The sequence below is a fragment of the Erinaceus europaeus genome, chromosome 4 (assembly GCF_950295315.1).
Source record: "Erinaceus europaeus chromosome 4, mEriEur2.1, whole genome shotgun sequence".
NCBI classification, from domain to species: domain Eukaryota; kingdom Metazoa; phylum Chordata; class Mammalia; order Eulipotyphla; family Erinaceidae; genus Erinaceus; species Erinaceus europaeus.
Genome location: NC_080165.1, coordinates 73,777,484 through 73,798,601, shown reverse-complemented (window position 1 = coordinate 73,798,601; position 21,118 = coordinate 73,777,484). Strand labels below are relative to the sequence as shown.

The 21,118-nt window shown below is 38.2% G+C and overlaps 1 pseudogene; it reads left to right on the top strand.

Annotated features, from left to right (window-relative positions):
* The first annotated feature begins 2,582 nt into the window (after positions 1-2,582).
* Positions 2,583-21,118, top strand: part of LOC103118832 (YTH domain-containing family protein 2-like) — a 36,756-nt pseudogene continuing 18,220 nt past the window's right edge.

The following is a 21,118-nucleotide window of genomic DNA, read 5'->3' as shown; positions in this document are numbered from 1 at the left end:
ATCTCAATCAGAATGTTTCCTCATCTGAAAGTATCATATTTCTTTTTATTTATTTATTTATTTATTTTATTTATAAGAAGGAAACACTGACAAAACCATTGGATAAGAGTGGTTCAACTCCACACAATTCCCATCACCAGAACTCCATATCCCATCCCCTCCCTTGATAGCTTTCCTATTCTTTAACCTTCTAGGAGTATGAACCCAAGGTCATTTTGGAATGCAGAAGGTGGAAGGTCCAGCTTCTGTAATTGCTTCCCTGCTGAACATGGGCATTGACAGGTTGATCCATACTCCCAGCCTGGTAGAGCGCACACATTACAATGCAAAAGGACCCAGGTTCAAAACCCTGAATATCTTTTACAGGCAGTAAGCTTTATGAGAGGTAAATCAATGCTGCAGATATCTCCCTTTCTCTCTTCTCTATATCTCCCCATCCCCTTTCAATTTCTGTCTCTCCAATAAGTAAATAAATATAAAAAATATTTAAAATAATTAAGAAAAAGTGACTAATTTCATGGACACAGCACAGTGGAAGTAAACAGGGCTCACATTTGAGAGGTCCCAGGTTATATCCCTGGCACTACTAATAACCATACTAAGTAGCAGTCTGATTAAAAAGAAAAGAAAAGAAACAAACAAACAAAAAATGACACATCAGTGGTTCAGTGAATAAAATATCTGACTACAGATCAGCAAAAACAAAACAAAACAAAAATTTTCCAAAATAATAGTCTTTAGATGAATAATGAAAAAAATAACAGTAACAATATGTTGCCTATAAGAGATTAAGTTGAATTTTAAGAACACTTACAGACTGAAAGTGGAGATAGTAGTTACATCAGACAAAAGTTGAATTCTTGGATGGCTGAGCAGGTAGAGCTTTCTTTCTTTCTTTTTATTATTTTTTTAAATTTATTTTTATTTTATTTTATTTTTGCCCCCAGGGTTATTGCCGGGGCTCAGTGCCTGCATCAGGAATTCACTGCTCCTGGAGACTATTTTTTTCCCCTTTTGTTGCCCTTGTTGTTCCATCATTGTTGTGGTTACCCTCTACCCTCTACCCTCTACCCTCTACCCTCTACCCTCTACCCTCTATTGTTGTTGCTGTCGGATAAGACAGAGAGAAATCGAGAGAGGAGGGGAAGACAGAGAGGGGGAGAGAAAGACAGACACTTGCAGACCTGCTTCACTACCTGTGAAGTGACTCCCCTGAAGGGGGGGATCCAGGTAGAGCTTTCTTTGAATACATGAAGCCCTAAGCTCAGTACACAGAGCTACATGTGGTCAAGTGTTTCTCTCTCAAAATAACTTAATAAATTTTTTATTTAAAAACCAAAGAAACTGAATCTATGGTCTTCTTTTCCAGCCTGAACAGCTACACCATGCAGTCTACTAGAAAGATCATCTACTCTCTCTATCTCATGCATTTTTACACAATTCACCCTAGTAGTGTTAATGCTCCCAAATCTCTAATCCATTCACTCTTTGCCGTCATGACCCTAGCTCCTGACCCATAAATTCTAATTCCATCATCTCTTCTGTGATTCCTTGCATAAATTCCAAATTCCTCCCCTCCAAAAGATGGTCATGAGGAAGTTCAATGAACTAATTTGCTTTAAGAGAGCTGACTCCTCTCCTCTTCCAGGTCAACTAGGAATAACAAAGGAGATCACCTGGGACCGCAACCAGACATAACTAGAACTACTTTGGGAACCCACCACATGACTGGTGAGTGAAAACATGTGTGGCTTGTGGACAGCAGGAGCCCTAAGGAGAAATTCCTGGGGCTACAGCCCATATCTACTCCCAAGCAGCTGGTAACAGTCCAGCAGTTTGATGGTTGAGGTACCACCTCCAGTCCATTTTACCAACAAAAAGACTGCTAAGGGGAGGAGAGGACTCCCCTCAGGCTCACCAAATGCAACTGTGAGTCTCCATTTCTACCAACTCTTGGAGGCTGGAGCAGCATCTGGGAGGCCCTGTGCTGACATCAGGGGGCAGAGAATTGACTGAGTGGATGAGATGTAGAGTTGTATAATGAGAGCCTTTCTAGGCTCTCATGAATGATGAGATGAATTGATGAATTGGGACACACAGTGAATACTTACCACAGAACCCACAGAGTATAAACTGGACTTTTTTAGAACCTCACAGAGTCAAGTAGTGCTATCAGCTTGGTTCTGGATGTTGGTAGAGCAGCTGAATTGAGCCCAGGGCTTTGGGCATACGGGTGTCTTTGTATAGCCACTGTGTTATCTCTCCCCAACCCTGATTTATCTCTTGATCAGGAGTGAGTGATTAAGCTAAAAAGCCAACTTATACTTAAAAAGCCCTCAAGCTCCCATAGCCAATAGGGAAGAAAAAGAACAAAAGAGGCTTTAACATCCACTGTGATTCAGCTTAGGAATAGAAATAACATAGAAACAACTGTTAATTTCCACCAGTAGTGAACTCTTTAAGTTCTTTATTTAGACACAAATGTCAGTCCAGGAAAGTGTGATCAGTATTTTGAAAAGTACAGAGAGAGGGACCTCATAACACACTACACAATGGTTAAACCAAAAAGAAACATTGGAGCAATGAACCAGGAAAAAATTCCAGCTGAAAGTCCCTCAAAAGTAGAAGCACAGAAAAATGAGGTCAACATCCAAATGCTAACTGAGGAATTAGTCACAGGGGTGAGGAAAGCCTTTGAAGGTAATAGCATAAAAAATGAGGAAACAGCAAATGAGACTCCGAGGAAAAACACTATCTCGAGGTAACTAGAGAGCTGAAAGCTGAAATAGCTAATCTGAGAGCACAATTAGATGAACAAGTTAATACAGTATCAGAACAGGGCAACAAATAGCTGAGCTACAGAAAACAACAGAGGTGAGAGAGAATAGAAAAAATGAGGCAGAAAACAGAATTAGCAAGATTGAGAATCAATTAGAGATAACTAAGAAAGAAGTAAGAGATCTCAGAAAGATATTAAGAGATACTGAATAAAAAACCCAGCAGAAACATGTGGGATGACTTCAAAAGAAATAATATACACCATTATTGACTTACCAGAGGAAGAAAGAGAGGGACAGGAAAAAAATATTCTACAGGACAAAATAGCTGAAAACTTCTCCAATCTAGACAACATAAAAGACATAAAGGTTCAAGAAGTCCATAGGGTCCCAAACAGAATTAACCCAATATGATGATATTTAGAATGAAATGGAATAAGGATAAAGAAAGGATCTTGAAGGCTGCAAGAGAAAAACAAAGAGTCACCTACAGAGGAAAACCCATAAGATTAGCAGCAGACTTCTCCACACAAACACTAAAGGCCAAAAGGGAATGTCAAGATATCTATCAGTGCTCCATTGAAAGGCTTTCAACCAAGACTACTATATCCTGCTGGACTGTCATTAAAAGTAGATGGAGGCCTAAAAACCTTCTCAGATATGCAAAAGTTGAAGGAAATAACTATCACCAAGCCTGCCCTGAAAGAAATTCTGAAAGTTTACCTATAAACGATCAGATCACCATAAGTATGCCAATAGTCCTACCCTTGTGGAGAGCAGTCTTGAGAACTCTCAGAAGGCTAGAAATAGACCTACCCTATGACCCTGGAATATGGTGGCAGAGGGCCTACTGGGGGTTGTATTATTATGGGGAAAACTGAGAAATGTTATGCATGCATGTACAAACTATTGTATTTACTATTGACTAAAACATTAATCCCCTAATAAATAAAAACAGGATAGCTAATACACAAATGAAAGATATGAGGTATAACCTATATATTTAATTTATTCATATGTATATATATTTTGTGTACATTTAATTCTAAATTTAAGAAACTTAAAATAAGAATTGAAAATTAAAAAAAAAAATAATTTGCTCTAAGAGTAAAAGGAAAATAATTAACGTGGTCCTTAAGGCCTACTCTCTTTATATTTATTTTCTGACTGTCCTTCCTCTTCCTGGGTTTTAATCCTTGGTAGTTTCCTCCACTCCAGAGTTTTTATATATACCTTCTCTGTGTAGAATAAGTTCCTTATTCTTTTATTTTTTCCCAAAGAATTCTTACTTAGTCTTTAGATAGCTAGTCAATCTTTACTTTTCCTCTCTGAAAAGACTTCTCAGTTCATCATGCCATGTCTGAAAATAATTATATATATTTACAGTTCTTTCCTCATTTCTTTCCCTATGGGATTACTATTGTAATTTTCAATTACACATTTGCAAGCTAATTTGATTATTGAGTTGTTTACATTAGAACGCAGGTTTTAGTTTGTACTCCTATTATATAGAAGTTACGTAGTAATCTTTTGTTGAATGAATGAATGAGTGAGGCATTTAATACTCTAGAAGAATTCTATTTATATTATAGACTCACCTTTCTTTCTCTTGGTACATCTATTTAGAAAGGGAGATGACTGCCACTTGATAATATATTTATCATGCAGCCATATGAACTGTTGAATTGCCAAATACTGAAGATCCAATCTTAATTTGATACTCAATGATACTTAGCAATCCTTGGCATACACTAGTTCAGCATACTCTCCCACTCCACACAGCTGTTCTTCCAAACCCAAATTGTTCTTTGCAGTCTATCTACTCTGTCCCCATAAATTGCATCATTTCTAATTGTAGATACTTCACTGGAGAAAGTATGATGCCAGTAAGTTTGAAATTCCTCTCTTATATGAACATTATATTTATAGGGCTTCACTTAGTAAGTGCATGACTCTTCCCCCTATATGTTGATTCCCGATTCTACTAACTCTAGACTTCCTTAACATTTATATGTATTTAAAAATTACAAACATGACATATAAAAATAAAAAATAAATCAAACCACTCTGCAGAAGAAAATTAGATGTACTTCATTCTTTAAAAAATATTTATTTGTGAGAGGGGAGAGAGAGAGAGAGAGAGAGAAAGAGAACCATAGAATCTGTCTGGCTAATATGATGCCACAGGTTAAACTTAGAACCTGAAGCATGAAAGTTTAACTCTTTACTTACTATGCCACCTCCTGAACCACTACACCTCCATTCTAAAAATCTGAAAGTTTGTGTTTGAGTGTTGGTAATTTCTGTACCTGCAATGCTGGAAAAAATTTCTCCCCCTTGAATATTCTTCTTTTCCCTGCTCCATATTTTAGCTATTAATTTTATTTTCATGTTCACAGAAAAAAATGAAACCATCAAAAGATAATTTCCAGAAATCCTACACTGCTAACCCATTGACAAGTCTATATACACTGTTCACTGTCTAAGGATCACTATTAGCTATTTTTTTTTTTATTTTCTCCGTGGCTTCACTGCTGTGGCCCAGCTTTTTCAGTTAGAAAGAAAGATATATAATGAAAAGACAGAAACAGGAATAAGGTAGTTTTGCGGTAGTGAAGTGGGATAAGCACATGTGACACAAAGCGCAAGGACAGGCCTCAGGATCCCGGTTAGAGCCCCTGGCTCCCCACCTGCAGGGAGATCGTTTCACAGGTAGTGAAGCAGTCTGCAGGTGTCTATCTTTCTCTCCCTCTCTGTCTTCCCCCCTCTAGATTTCTCTCTGTCCTATCCAACAACAAAAACAACAACAACAATGATAAACAACAAGGGGAAAACAAATATCTTTCTCTCCCCCTCTCTGTTTTCCCTTCCTCTCTCCATTTCCCTCTGTCCTATCCAACAATGACTACAACAATAAAACCACAAGGGCAACAAAAGGGAATAAATAAATAAATAAATAAATAAATAAATAAATAAATAAATATTAAAAGAAAAAGAAACAGGAAGAAACACCACATCACAGTGCTTTGAACCTAGTCCTTGATCATGGCAAAACTAGTGTCTTCACAGGTAAGTTAATTTCCTGGTTCTGTTCCTATTTAAAGTCAATATGCATATTTATGTGAATACTCTGATTTTCACTTTCCTTGGGAATGTGCTTTTTTTTCTATAATAATGAATATTCCCCCCTTTATTTTTTCTTATCAGCTAAAATAGTTTGTAATATCATTCATCTTACAAAAACAAGAACTCTTGGCACTGCCCCCTGTTTTCAAGGTCACTGATAACTTCTGCATCACTTAACTCTCAGTCATATGGGTCGTTGATCTTTTATAAACACTTTGACAGCGTTTATCACTTCTTCCCTGAAACATTACCTTCACATTTCTTTTAACTGTCCAAATTTTTCCTCTCACCTCTATTCTTTAACCTCATTGCTGACACCTTCCCATTCTTCTTCCTCATGCCAGTCTCTCAATTTTGTGATATGCCCATGGCTACATTTACACATTTTATTTATCATCTACACTTGTACAATAGTCAATCACATCTAGTGCTCTAGTTTAGGGTAACAACTGAGTATAATGACTTCTTATTCTATATCTTCTGCCAATAGTTCCTATTCCTCCACCCCAACTCCTGTTTAGTATATTCAATGTTATGTGTAACTAGTAATTACACTTTAGTGTGTAATAGTAATTACAGGTAGTGTCTTCTCAAGTCCTTGTTTCCAAAGCTGTGTTCCTGAGACAAGCTTCTTATTGAGTAACATGCACCTTCGCAAATTGCGATTACATTCTTTCAGTTGTTCAGACCAGAAACTTTGAATACTTCCTGACTTCCTTTTCCATCAGTAAATCTTTTTTACTAAACTGAAAAACAGATTCACAGTTTGGCCATTCTGAACACTTTAACTATTATTATTTCTTATTTAACTATTATAATTTCTTATTATTATTTCTTATCTATTTAATTATTATTATTTCTTATCTTCAATCTTCTAAATGTAACCCTGCTTTTGCCTTTCTTTACTGTATTCCATCACACACACACACACACACACACACAACCCACAGGACATCATATTGTCTTCACAAAATACTCAGAGAGATTAAATATATATTTTCTTATATAGTTAATAGTATAAATATGTGTGGAACAAAATTTATAGATAATAATAAAAATACATGTAATATTTTTTAGATTTGCCAAAATCAGCAAACTGATGAGTTTATTTAAAATAAATATGCTAAAAGTGTGATAAGTGACATGAATTCAGTTAATTATCAAACTTGCTACACTGGGAATGCCAAAATTATAGGACACAGAACAAATGTATTAATGGTTTCAGGGGCCAAAAAGTAGATTCAGATGGCTGACCAGACTACAGAACCATAATCCTTTAGGTTCAGAAACTAAGAATATTCATTTATATTTTTAAATCTACCAAATTTTAAATCCAGTCTTACACTATGCCTAGTGATATTAATTCGGTTTACACTTATTAAAAATACAAAAACTGAATTAGAGATATTTTATTAAAACATATGTTAGATCCTGTCATAACTGTCCTTCAAACCTCTAGAATGACTTTCTAAAATAGAAAAACTTGGGTTATACATTTAAAAGTTCTAGATCTCTAATTTAACATCCTTCCATGTTTTCTTCCATTCTACTCCAGCAACACTGTTACTTGAATACTTGGGTATTTTTACTGTTAGTTAAATATTTAAAATCTTTTGATAATGTGAACCTCTTTGCACTTTGAGAAGTCTAGAAGACATTAAAATAGAGATATATTGGAGATGGAGACAGAGATGGTGTAGATGATGGACCCAAAGAGGCCACATCACCAAACTTCCTTTAATGCAGCAACAACCAAGTTCAAACTTGAAATGTGCACATGGTAGAGTCATAATACTCTATAATTGAACTATTTTGCTTACCCAAATTCTCTTCTTTTGATGATTCTTTTCTTTGTTTTAACCAGAGCACTGATCAACCTGGGACTTTAGAGCCTCAGGCATGAAACTCCCTTTGCATAACCATTATGCTATCTACCCTCTCCCAAAATATTATTATTTTATTTATTATTGGATAGAGTCAGAAAGAAATTGAAAAAGGAGGAGGAGATAGAGTGGGAGAGAGTCAGAGAGACACCTAGAGACCTGCTTCACCACTTGTGAAGCTATACCCCTACAGGTGGGGACTTGAACCCAGGTGTTTGTGCACTGCAATGTGTACACTTAACCAGGTGTGCCACCACCTGGCCCCCGATGATTTTTTTTTTGTTTCTTTTCTATGATAATATAACTTCTCAAGGAAAACAAAAGCTGTACTTAGTGACAACAATCTTGTAAATCAGTATTTCCTCAATACAGTGCTCTTTTAAAAATAACTCAGTTATGGGAGCCCAGCGGTGGTGCAGCGGGTTAAGCACATGTGGCACGAAGCATAAGGGCCGGGGTAAGGAACCTGGTTGAGCCCTGGCTCCCCACCTGCAGGGGGCTTCACAGGTAGTGAAGCAGGTCTGCAGGTGTCTATCTTTCTCTCCCCCTCTGTCTTCCCCCCTCTCGATTTCTCTCTGTCCTATCCAACAAGAAAAATAACAACAACAACAATGATAAACAACAAGGGGAAAACAAAATAATTCATTTATGTAAATACTCTACATATATGTAATATATATGATATGATATGTATGTTCATTTATTTATTTATTTATTTTTGCCTCCAGTGTTATTGCTGGGGCTCTGTGCCTGCACTACGAATCCACTGCTCTTGGAGGCTATTTTTTACCTTTTGTTGCCCTTGTTGTTTATTATTATTATTATTATTGTCATTGTTGTTGGAGAGAAACTGAGAGAGGAGAAGACAGAGAGGGGGAGAGGAAGATAGACACCTGCAGACCTGCTTCACCACTTGTGAAGTGACCCTCCTGTAGGTGTGGAGCCGGGGCTCTAACCATCATCTTTTGCTTTGTGCCAAGTGCTCTCAACACACTGAGCTACTGCCTGGCCCCCGCTTTATTTATTTATTTATTTATTTATTACTTTTTGCACCAAAGTAAAGGACTCTGCGGTGTGGGGAAGTGTTCAGGTCCTGAAACATGATGGCAGAGGAGGAACTAGTGGGGGTTAGATAGTTTTTTTGAAAACTGAGAAATGTTGCACATGTACCAACTACTATTGCATTTTACTGCTAACTGTAAAGCATTAATCCATGCAGTAAAGAAAAAAAGAACATTGACTTTTTTAACTTTTACTCCTAAAAAAGAGAGAAAAATCTCCACATTCTAACTTATTTCCTCGCTTTCCATCTCTTTACCTTTTGTACTCCCCCTTTCTTTAGCATACCAGAGTTTATTCTCAGAAAAGTCACCAGTGATCCCAAAGGATAAGTCATAGTAAATCTAATGGTTTATGCTCTGTCTTCACCACCAACTACAGTGCTTGATGATGTCATAAAACTTGTCTGCTTAAGTTTTTTTTCTTTTCCATTGACTGTCTCTCTTTCACTGTTTGCCTACTCTCTGCACACATGTAACTAGATGAGAACTTTATTCCTTTTATTGTACTCTCACAGGCTTTTGCACTTAAAAGATTTCATTAGGTCAGGCTAAGCCTCCTTTGTGGTAGTTAGTTCTGGAAATAACTCATTCCCTTTGATTCTTTCTAAGACTGAAGAAGGAGCTGACTTTGAGTAGCATCTAAGTTTTTTTTTCATGCCTATTGGTGTGTATGCATATTATTCATGCATATGGTGTTTATTACATATATGCAATATTATTCAAATTAGATTAATGAATCTCTTGGAAGCCAACTTCATGGACTCGAGAGCATCAAATTTCCCCTTTACTTGATAGTTCTACAGTGTTTTAGGATTACAGGGTATAATTCCATACCCTACATGATGAATGCAAGTCACTGAACCCACCACCAATGTAGCGCGTCTCTTCCATAACCACTACAGTTCTTATAGAGTTCAAGAGGTGGTTTGGTTACTTTATTTATTATCATTTAATTTTTGAATTCCATTGACCTAATCATTTATATTCCACAACTACCATCTGATAGTTGTCCTTCACTAACCTAGAGCTGATTGTGCTGGGTGAAATGCGTAGAAAGAATCATCTGTTGTGACTACAGTACAGGTCAGAATCTTCAAGTTTTTATATTCTCTGCAACAAAGCCTGGAATAGGTCAGGAACATAGCCAAACCATGGAAATCTAATCATAGATCTTAGCAGAATAATACAAAATCATTTTTCAGAGAAAACTATAAATGTAGTTCATAGAAAATTAGCTGAAAAAATACACATTTTTTAAATACACAGAGTAGAACTTCAATGCCACTTGACAATCAACCAATCAATTTGCTGAGAAGTATTTTTAAAGTATTATTTGAGTTTTCTGACTCACTTTCTTAGTACTATTTACCAATAAAGGTGTTAGGAGATACAAAATAATGCCATTACCTAGCTACTATAACTATGTAGTGGACATAGGCAAATCAATTTTCTTTAATTTTCATAATGCAGTATGGGATATATTATATTGTCATTTACAAATGAAGAGAACATGGTTTAGGAAGGTAGAATAACTTGTCTAGGATGGGATGTCTATAAAAAAAAGCAAAGCGAGAAAGTAATGGAAACTTATTTTGCTACAATACTAATAAGATAGTATCTAAAAGAAGGGCTGGATCCTTTGCAGAAAGTGTGTGCTTCCAGACCAATTCATCCATTTGTGTTACCTGCTGCACGCCCTTACACTGGAAACTTCAGCTTCCACAATGAGGAATCATCCTTCCTGCCTTCACTCAATTTATTTTAGTGGTACAAAAGGGAATCTGAATAGAACCAAGAAAATATAAGCAATACTACAATTCTAGTAGATTTTAGAAACGGCTTCAAGGTTTCCCATAAGTGCAAGCAAAAGAAAATTAAACTGTAGCTCACACTTAACAAAATTAAATGTTTTATACGACCTTATTACAATAATCACCTAACTTATACTTCCCAGTAACATTCTGAAGAGACATTTTTTTTAATTTTTTATTTAGAAAGGATTAATGAATAAAAACATAAGGTAGGAGGGGTACAACTCCACACAATTCCCACCACCCAGTCCCCATAACCCACCCCCTCCCATGATAGCTTTCTCATTCTCTAGCCCTCTGGGAGCATGGACCCAGGGTCGATGAGGGTTGCAGAAGGTAGAAGGTCTGGCTTCTGTAATTGCTTCCCCGCTGAACATGGGCGTTGACTGGTCGGTCCAGACTCCCAGTCTGCCTCTCTCTTTCCCTAGTAAGGTGTGTCTCTGGGGAAGCTGAGCTCCAGGACTCATTGGTGGGGTCTTCAATCCAGGGAAGCCTGGGCAGCATCCTGGTGGCATCTGGAACCTGGTGATTGAGAAGAGAGTTAACATATGAAGCCAAACAATTTGTTGAGCAATCATGGATCCCAAAATTGGAATAGTAGAGAGGAAGTGTTAGGGAGGTACTCACTGCAAACTCTAGTGTACTTCTGCTTTCAGGTATACATTTTGCAGTAGTTTATGGGTACGTGTGAACATAAGCTCTCTCTCACAGAAACTGGTGTATATCTAGGTTATGGGACTTTGTTAGAAAGTGAACTACCTGAGATGAAATTAGAGTGTACTATTAAAGGAAAGGTCTCACCCGAGTAATGAAGCTGAAGGGTTGTCATTCCACACGTGAAGTCTCTGGATACAGTCTGAGGTGAAGGATGTTGAGGTGGCAATCGTTGCGTTGGTTAGGTTGTGATCGGCGGATGCAATATTATTTGGTTTGGATTGGGAGATGCATACGGGAAAGTGGGCCCTATCCAAGGGTTCCAGGACTGGGGGAAGTAGGGGCTCTATACTGGAGATGTGAGGTTCCTGCTGTCTTAGGGTTCAAAAAGACAATCGATAGTTAATATTATCATCACATTATTTGTTAATTGGGTTAACTTTGAAAAGTCCCTTTGTTATGGTTTGCTGGACAGTATCCAGTATCTTGTATATAGCTGTGCTATTGGATGCTTCTAATCTACTTGGTCTAGGTTTTTGAGAGAGCCCGCATATCAAATACATAGCCTATATATTAAAAAGATTCAGTTTGTCTTTTGAGAAACTTTGAGACATACAACTGATTTTCCCCCTCTCATATTAATTAACTACTGATTTATATGACTACATTTTGCTAGGAGTGTACATAAACACCATTCCCACCACCAAAGGACTGTGACCCAACCCTCCCGCCCACTCCCACCCCCCACTGGCCCACGAAGCTACATGCCTACCCCTCACCACTGGGTTTTTACTTTGGTGCCCTACTTACAATTTGATCAGGTCCTGCTTTTAGTTTCCCTTTCAGATCTTCTTAGTCAGCTTCTGTTGATGAGTGGGATCATCCTATACTCATCTTTATCTTTCTGACTTAGTTCACTTAACATAATTCCTTCTAGCTCTGTCCAAGATGGGTCAGAGAAGGTGGGTTCATTGTTCTTGATAGCTGCATAGTATTCCATTGTGTATATATACCACAGCTTTCTCAGCCACTCATCTGGTGTTGGGCACCTGGGTTGCTTCCAGGTTTTAGCTATTATGAATTGTGCTGCTATGAACATAGGAGTACACACCTCTTTTTGCTTCGGTGTTATGGAGTCCTTGGGGTATAACCCCAGGAGAGGAATTACTGGATCACATGGAAGGTGCATGTCTAGCCTTGTGAGAGTTTTCCAGACTGCTCTCCACAGAGGCTGTACCAATTTACATTCCCACCAGCAATGTAAAAGGGTTCCTCTGTCTCCACATCCTCTCCAGCATTTGTTGCTGCTGTCCTTTTTGATGTATGCCTTTCTTACAGGAGTGAGGTGGTATCTTACTGTTGTCTTAATTTGCATTTCTCTGACAATCAGTGACCTACAGCAGTTTTTCATATGTTTGTTAGCCTTTTGGATCTCCTCTGAGGTGACTGTTTTGTTCATTTCCTCTGCCCATTTTTGGATGGGGTCATTTGCTTTTTTGGTGCTAAGTTTGCTGAGCTCTTTATATATTTTGGTGATTAGTTTCTTGTCTGATGTCTGGCATGTGAAGATCTTCTCCCATTCTGTGAGGGGTCTCTTTGTTTGTGTGATAGTTTCTTTGGATGTGCAGAAGCTTTTCAATTTGATGTAGTCCCATTGGTTTATTTCTGCTTTAGTCTTCCTTGCAACTGGGTTTGATTCATCAAAGATGTCCTTGAGGTGTAGGTGGGAAAGTGTTTTACCAATGTTTTCCTCTAAGTATTTGGTTGTTTCTGGTCTGGCATCTAGGTCTTTGATCCATTTGGAGTTGATTTTTGTTTCTGGTGAGATAAAGTGGTTCAATTTCATTCTTCTGCATGTTAAAACCCAGTTTTCCCAGCACCATTTATTGAAGAGAGCCTCCTTTTTCCATTTAATCCTTTGGGCACCCTTATCAAAGATTTGATGCCCATAGGTGTTGGGATTTACTTCTGGGCTTTCAAATCTGTTCCACTGGTCTGTGTGCCTATTTTTGTTCCAGTACCATGCTGTTTTGATGATGATGGCTTTATAATATAGTTTAAGGTCTGGGAGTGTGATGCCTCCATTTCTGTTTCTTTTCCTTAAGATGGTTTTGGCAATTCTAGCTGTTTTCAGGTTCCAGATAAATGACTGTAGTGTTTGTTCTATTCTCTTAAAGAAGCTTGGTGGAACTTTGATGGGTATTGCATTAAATTTGTATGTGGCTCTGGGGAGAATATTCATTTTGATGATATTTATTCTTCCAATCCATGAGCATGGGATATCTTTCCATTTCTTGGTATCAGTTTCTATCTCCTTGAGTAGCGACTCATAGTTTTCAGTATACAAGTCTTTCACTTCTTTGGTCAACTTTATTCCTAGGTATTTGATTGATTTTGCTGAAACAGTAAAGGGGAGTGATTTCTGGATGTCTTCTTTTTCAGATTTAGTGTTTGCATAAAGAAATGCCACTGATTTCTGTACATTGATTTTATACCCTGATACCTTGCTATATTGCCTAATAACTTCCAGTAATTTTCTACTGGATTCTTTAGGTCTTTCTATATATACTATCATATTATTTGCAAATAGTGAGAGCTTGACTTCTTCCCTTCCAATCTGTATCCCTTTGATTTCTTTCTCTTGGCTGATTGCTATGGCAAGAACTTCCAATACTATGTTGAAGAGTAACGGTGACAGTGGACAGCCCTGTCTAGTCCCTGATCTGAGGGGGAATGCTTTCAGCTTCTGTCCATTGAGTATGATGTTGGCTGTAGGTTTGCTATGTATAGACTCCACTATCTTGAGGAATTTCCCATCTATTCCCATTTTTTGTAGAGTTTTGAGCATGAATGAGTGTTGGATTTTTGGGATGTGTTGGATGATTTCAATGCTCTTGAATTTATTGATGCTGTTTTTGTGGCCTAACATGTGGTCTATCCTTGAGTATGTGTTATGTGGATTTGAAAAGAAGGTGTATTCCAGTTTTTTGGGCTGGAGGAGTCTGAAAATGTCCAAGAGGTCTAGTCTGTCAATCTCTTCATTCAATTTGAAGAGACATTTTTATAGTCCTCATTTTACTGGAGACACGAGTTTAGGAGAGTTTGAATCATTTCCAAAATTACACAACTAGCAACTGACAGAGTCTGAGCTCCACCATAGGTCACCACACTTCAAATAGCACTCTTGCATACTCATTCTGATTTAACTCATAAGTAGCAGTTTAAATAAATGGACTTGTGGAAGTACATCCAGTGGGATTCAAAAATATCAAAGTACAATATACATACAGAAAAATGCGCCGATCAGAAGTCTATGACAAGGGGCCAGGTGGTGGTATATCTGGTTAAGCACTCACACTACAGTGAGCAAGGACCCCGGTTCAAGCCTCTGGTCCCCACCTGCAAGGGGAAGGCTTCATGAGTGGTGAAACAGGGTGCAGGTTTCTCTCTCCCTCTCTCTATCTCTCCCCCACCTTTCAGTTTCTTTCTATCTCTATCTTATAAATAAATAAATAATATGTTTTTAAAAAGAAGTCTATGCCATAGTGAATTTTCACAAACTGAACAATTATAGCTTATTTGGTATCACATCTTAAAACAGACCATTCCCAGCACCCTGTAGACTTCAGTTGTTTCCTATCTTAAGGGCAAATGAACTCTATCCTGAAAAATCAATGTTATCTAAGTTTTGCCTATTTCTCTTGTTTGGCTTTTTTAAAAAATAAATTTTCTCTTTTTAATGTTTTATTTATTTATTTATCTATTGTTGGATAGATACAGAGAAAAATTGAGAGAGGAAGGCAGGGAAAAGACAAAGAGGTATCTGCAGCCCTGCTTCACCACTCTTGAAGCTTTCCATCTGCAGCTGGGGACCAGGGGCTTGAACCTGGGTTTTTGTGAACTATACTATGTGTACTTAACCAGGTGTGTCAACATTTGCTGCCCACCCACCCCCATTGTTTTGAGAAGTGAACATGCAAAGAGTACCTTCTGCTGCTGTTCTTCATAGTAATAGTGTAATGTGGTAATGATAGTGGTAGTAGTAGTAGTAGTAGTGGTAGAAGTAGTAGAAGTAGTCTCCAGGGCTTCCGCATTCTCAGATGACTTTTTTTCTCCAGCAAGTTTCTCACTACCTCTGACTTACTTTCTTAAAAAGGAAGAGTGAGATGGTGGTGGTGTCAGAAGTCACAGTATCGAAACTTCCTTTAATTAAGTGGGGGCCAGGTTCAAACTTTGTTCCTATGGAAAAGTAGTGACACTATATAGCATATAGTGTATTTTCTTTCTTTTTAAAATATTTATTTATTTATTTGTTCCCTTTTGTTGCCCTTGTTTTTTACTGTTGTAGTTATTATTGGTATCGTTGTTGTTGGATAGGACAGAGAAGTGGAGAAAGGAGGGGAAGACAGAGAGGGGGAGAGAAAGACAGGCACCTGCAGACCTGCTTCATTGCCTGTGAAATGACCTCCCTGCAGGTGGGGAGCCAGGGGCTCTAACTGGGATCCTTACGCCAGTCCTTGCACTTCGCACCATGAGCACTTAAAGCGCTGTGCTACCACCCAACTCCCTATAGTGTATTTTCTTTTGCTTTGGACTGCTCACATAAGTCTTTGAAAAAAGTACCCATCATGTTGCATGTATATGCAGATAATTTCATTTTAGTATAGTTAGATGAAATTTCATTATTATATTTTACTTTTTTATTGAATGAAGATAATATTGATTATGCTCCCCCAAACACAAAAAGTTAACACTTAGAGATTTCTCAAATATTCAAGTATTTAATACCAATGAATTATTGAAAAATGGGAGCGGGGAATTTCCAGAAGATGGCGGACTGAGAAGCTGCTAGTGGCTTGAGCTCTGACCACATCTCCTGGAAATGGTAGGATTTTCTGCCTTTAGTAGGCCAGTCAATAAGGGGTCCTAGCGGTGACACCAAGGAGGTGACTATAACTTAATTTGGGTTAAGAAATAGAGTAGAAAAAAAGGGGGAAAACTTATTAAGCACACCTCGTCCCCCACCTCACCCCCCCATAACCAGTCCCTGGGGACCAGCTCCTAGCAGGCTCCCGTGCTGAGCTTCTGTCTTTACCAAATTCCTGTTGCACCAGGGAGTATCATTCATTCTAAGTCTATATCTTTCTGAAACCTCTGGCCTTTTTTTTCTTTCTAAGTAGCCAACCACCCCCACTTAACCCTGCATAGCTAATTAAATAATTAAAAATACATTAAAAAATCTTTCCTTTTACCACTCTTTTATGACTGTTCTTTTTCTTATCTTTCTCTTTTTTCTCTCTCTCTTTCTTTCTTTTTATTTCCTTCTTTTTATCATTCTAGTCATCCTTTCTTCCTTAATCCTACAGCTTGCCACAGGCCCCAGCCCCCACACCACCAAACAGTGTGCTTTTTTGAATTCACTGATACACATTTGGGAATTATTTTGGGGAAATATTCTGACTCAGTGTGGACTCTCACTGCGAGTGTCTCTGCTCAACTTCCCTTCCTCCTTTAGCCACCCCTAGAATATACAGTGGATAGTAGATTTGCATAACTGTCTATTTCAGACATCCTTGTCTAGTCCTGAGGTTATTTTTCTTTTCACTGCTCTTTAATTACAGCTCTTTTTCTTCTCTTTTCCCTTTTCTCTCACTTGTCTCTTTTTTCTTTTTCTTTTCTTTTTTCTTTCATCTTGTCATACACTTCTTCCTTCCTTCTTCTTTGCCTTTCTGCTCTCTTCAATAAATGGTGCTGGGAAAACTGGGTTTTAACATGCAGAAGAATGAAATTGAGCCACTTTATCTCACCAGAAACAAAAATCAACTCCAAATGGATTAAAGACCTAGATGTCAGACCAGAAACAATCAAATACTTAGAGGAAAACATTGGTTAAACACTTTCCCACATACACCTCAAGGACATCTTTGATGAATCAAACCCAGTTGCAAGGAAGACTAAAGCAGAAACAAACCAATGGGACTACATCAAATTGAAAAGCTTCTGCACATCCAAAGAAACTATCACACAAACAAAGAGACCCCTCACAGAATGGGAGAAGATCTTCACATGCCAGACATCAGACAAGAAACTAATCACCAAAATATATAAAGAGCTCAGCAAACTTAGCACCAAAAAAGCAAATGACCCCATCCAAAAATGGGCAGAGGAAATGAACAAAACAGTCACCTCAGAGGAGATCCAAAAGGCTAACAAACATATGAAAAACTTCTCTAGGTCACTGATTGTCAGAGAAATGCAAATTAAGACAACAGTAAGATACCACCTCACTCCTGTAAGAAAGGCATACATCAAAAAGGACAGCAGCAACAAATGCTGGAGAGGATGTGGAGACAGAGGAACCCTTTTACATTGCTGGTGGGAATGTAAATTGGTACAGCCTCTGTGGAGAGCAGTCTGGAAAACTCTCACAAGGCTAGACATGCACCTTCCATGTGATCCAGTAATTCCTCTCCTGGGGTTATACCCCAAGGACTCCATAACACCGAAGCAAAAAGAGGTGTGTACTCCTATGTTCATAGCAGCACAATTCATAATAGCTAAAACCTGGAAGCAACCCAGGTGCCCAACACCAGATGAGTGGCTGAGAAAGCTGTGGTATATATACACAATGGAATACTATGCAGCTATCAAGAACAATGAACCCACCTTCTCTGACCCATCTTGGACAGAGCTAGAAGGAATTATGTTAAGTGAACTAAGTCAGAAAGATAAAGATGAGTATGGGATGATCCCACTCATCAACAGAAGCTGACTAAGAAGATCTGAAAGGGAAACTAAAATCAGGACCTGATCAAATTGTAAGTAGGGCACCAAAGTAAAAACCCAGTGGTGAGGGGTAGGCATGTAGCTTCGTGGGCCAGTGGGGGGTGGGAGTGGGCGGGAGGGATGGGTCACAGTCCTTTGGTGGTGGGAATGGTGTTTATGTACACTCCTAGCAAAATGTAGACATATAAAGCAGTAGCTAATTAATATGAGAGGGGGAAATAAATTGTATGTCTCAAAGTTTCTCAAAAGACAAACTGAATCTTTTTAATATATAGGCTATGTGATATGCGGACTCTCTCAAAAGCCTAGACCAAGTAGATTAGAAGCATCCAATAGCACAGCTATATACAAGATACTGGATACTGTCCAGCAAACCATAACAAAGGGACTTTTCAAAGTTAACCCAATTAACAAATAATGTGATGATAATATTAACTATCGATTGTCTTTTTGAACCCTAAGACAGCAGGAACCTCACATCTTCACTATAGAGCCCCTACTTCCCCCAGTCCTGGAACCCTTGGATAGGGCCCACTTTCCCGTATGCATCTCCCAATCCAAACCAAATAACATTGCATCTGCCGATCACAACCTAACCAAAGCAACGATTGCTACCTCAACATGCTTCACCTCAGAATGTATCCAGAGACTTCACATGTGCAATGACAACCCTCAGCTTCATTACTCGGGTGAGACCTTTCCTTTAATAGTACACTCTAATTTCATCTCAGGTAGTTCACTTTCTAACAAAGTCCCATAACCTAGATATACACCAGTTTCTATGAGAGAGAGCTTATGTCCACACGTATCCATAAACTACTGCAAAATATATACCTGAAAGCAGGACTACACTGGAGTTTGCAGTGAGTACCTCCCTAACACTTCCTCTCCACTATTCCAAGCTTGGGATCCATGATTGCTCAACAAATTGTTTGGCTTCATATGTTAACTCTCTTTTCAATCACCAGGTTCCAGATGCCACCAGGATGCTGGCTAGGCTTCCCTGGATTGAAGACCCCACCAATGTGTTAACCCAATTACCAAACAATGTGATGATAACATTAACTATCGATTGTCTTTTTGAACCCTAAGACAGCAGGAACCTCACATCTCCACTATAGAGCCTCTACTTCCCCCAGTCCTGGAACCCTTGGATAGGGCCCACTTTCCCATATGCCTCTCCCAATCCATATTAAATAATATTGCATCTGCCGATCACAACCTAACCAACACAACTATTGCCACCTCAACATGCTTCACTTCAGAGTGTGTCCAGAGACTTCACGTGTGGAATGACAACCCTTCAACTTCATTATTCGGGTGAGACCTTTCCTTTCATAGTATACTCTAATTCCATCTCAGGTGGTTCACTTTCTAACAAAGTCCCAAAACCTAGATATACACCAGTTTCTGTGAGAGAGAGCATATGTTCACACCTACCCATAAACTACTGCAAAATATATACCTGAAAGCAGAAGTACAATAGAGTTTGCAGTGAGTACCTCCCTAACACTTCCTCTCCACTATTCCAAGCTTTGGGTCCATGATTGCTCACAATTTGTTTGGCTTCATATGTTAACTCTCTTTTCAGTCACCAGGTTCCAGATGTCGTCAGGATGCCGGCCAGTCTTCCCTGGACTGAAGACCCCACCAATATGTCCTGGAGCTCCCCTTCCCCAGAGACCCACCCTACTAGGGAAAGAGAGAGGCAGACTGGGAGTCTGGACCGACCAGTCAACGCCCATGTTCAGCGGGGAAGCAATTACAGAAGCCAGACCTTCTACCTTCTGCAACCCACAACGACCCTGAGTCCATGCTCCCATAGGGATAGAGAATGGGAAAGCTATCAGGGGAGGGGGTGGGTAATGGAGATTGGGTGGTGGGAATTGTATGGAATTCTACCCCTCCTACACTATGGTTTTGTTAATTAATCCTTTCTTAAATAAATAAATAAATAAATGAAAAAAAAAGAAAAATGGGAGCAAAGGCATGGATAGATAGAATAATAGTAATGCCAAGAATCTTTCATGCTTAAGACTCTGAAGTCCCAGGTTCAAGCCCCTATATTACTGTATGCCAGAGATAAGCAATGCTCTGGTAAAAAAAAAAAAATTCAAATCATGGTCCATGAGGTGGCATAGTGGATAAAGGTATTGGGCTCTCTGGGCATGATGTCCTGAGCTCACTCCCTGGCAGCACATGTAACAGAGTGATGTCTGGTTCTTTCTCTCTCCTTCGTGACCTTTCATTAATAAATTAAAAAAATATTTTTAAAAGTCATTTGGAGATATTATCCATGTGTTTTTAATTTGATAGCCGTTTTGATTGTCAGTGCCAAAGTCTATTTTGAAAGGTATATATATGATCACATATTTTATAGCTTGTTATGGAAACTTATTTTTCCCAGTGGGCATTGTTCATATATTTCTGAAAGAGGTTTCATATTCTGAATGAGTCATCTGTGATAGAAAAATACTATAACTAACATTACTAGTGAATATGCAAAATTAAAGTAAATATTACATCAGTGTTTGAAAATAAGTTCTTTAGAATAGTAAAGGTCAAAGGATACTTATTTATATGTTTTACTTAATTTTTCAAATTTTGTAATTATCACTGAAATTATTTTGATTTTCTTCTAATTCTAAAGTTTCCTTAAATAGCCTTTAGACAACCCAGATCTGAATCTGGAGGAAACTCAAATTTTAACATTTTTATCAGTAATGAAATTTTTATTGAGAAGAAAAGCTCAATTTTTATTAAGGCAAGACATAAAGTGAGACAAAATGACTAAAAAAACAGGAACCTACAGGTCCAAGAAGGATTCAGAGGACCTAGTGGGGGTTGTATTGTTATATGGGAAACTGGGGAATGTTATGCATGTACAAACTATCGTACTTACTGTTGAATGTAAAACATTAATTCCCCAATTAAAAAAATAATAAAACAATTATAAAAAAAAAAAACAAGAACCAAAATGTAGGCATAGAGCAGATGAGATAAGCTAGGAAGTCCATTTT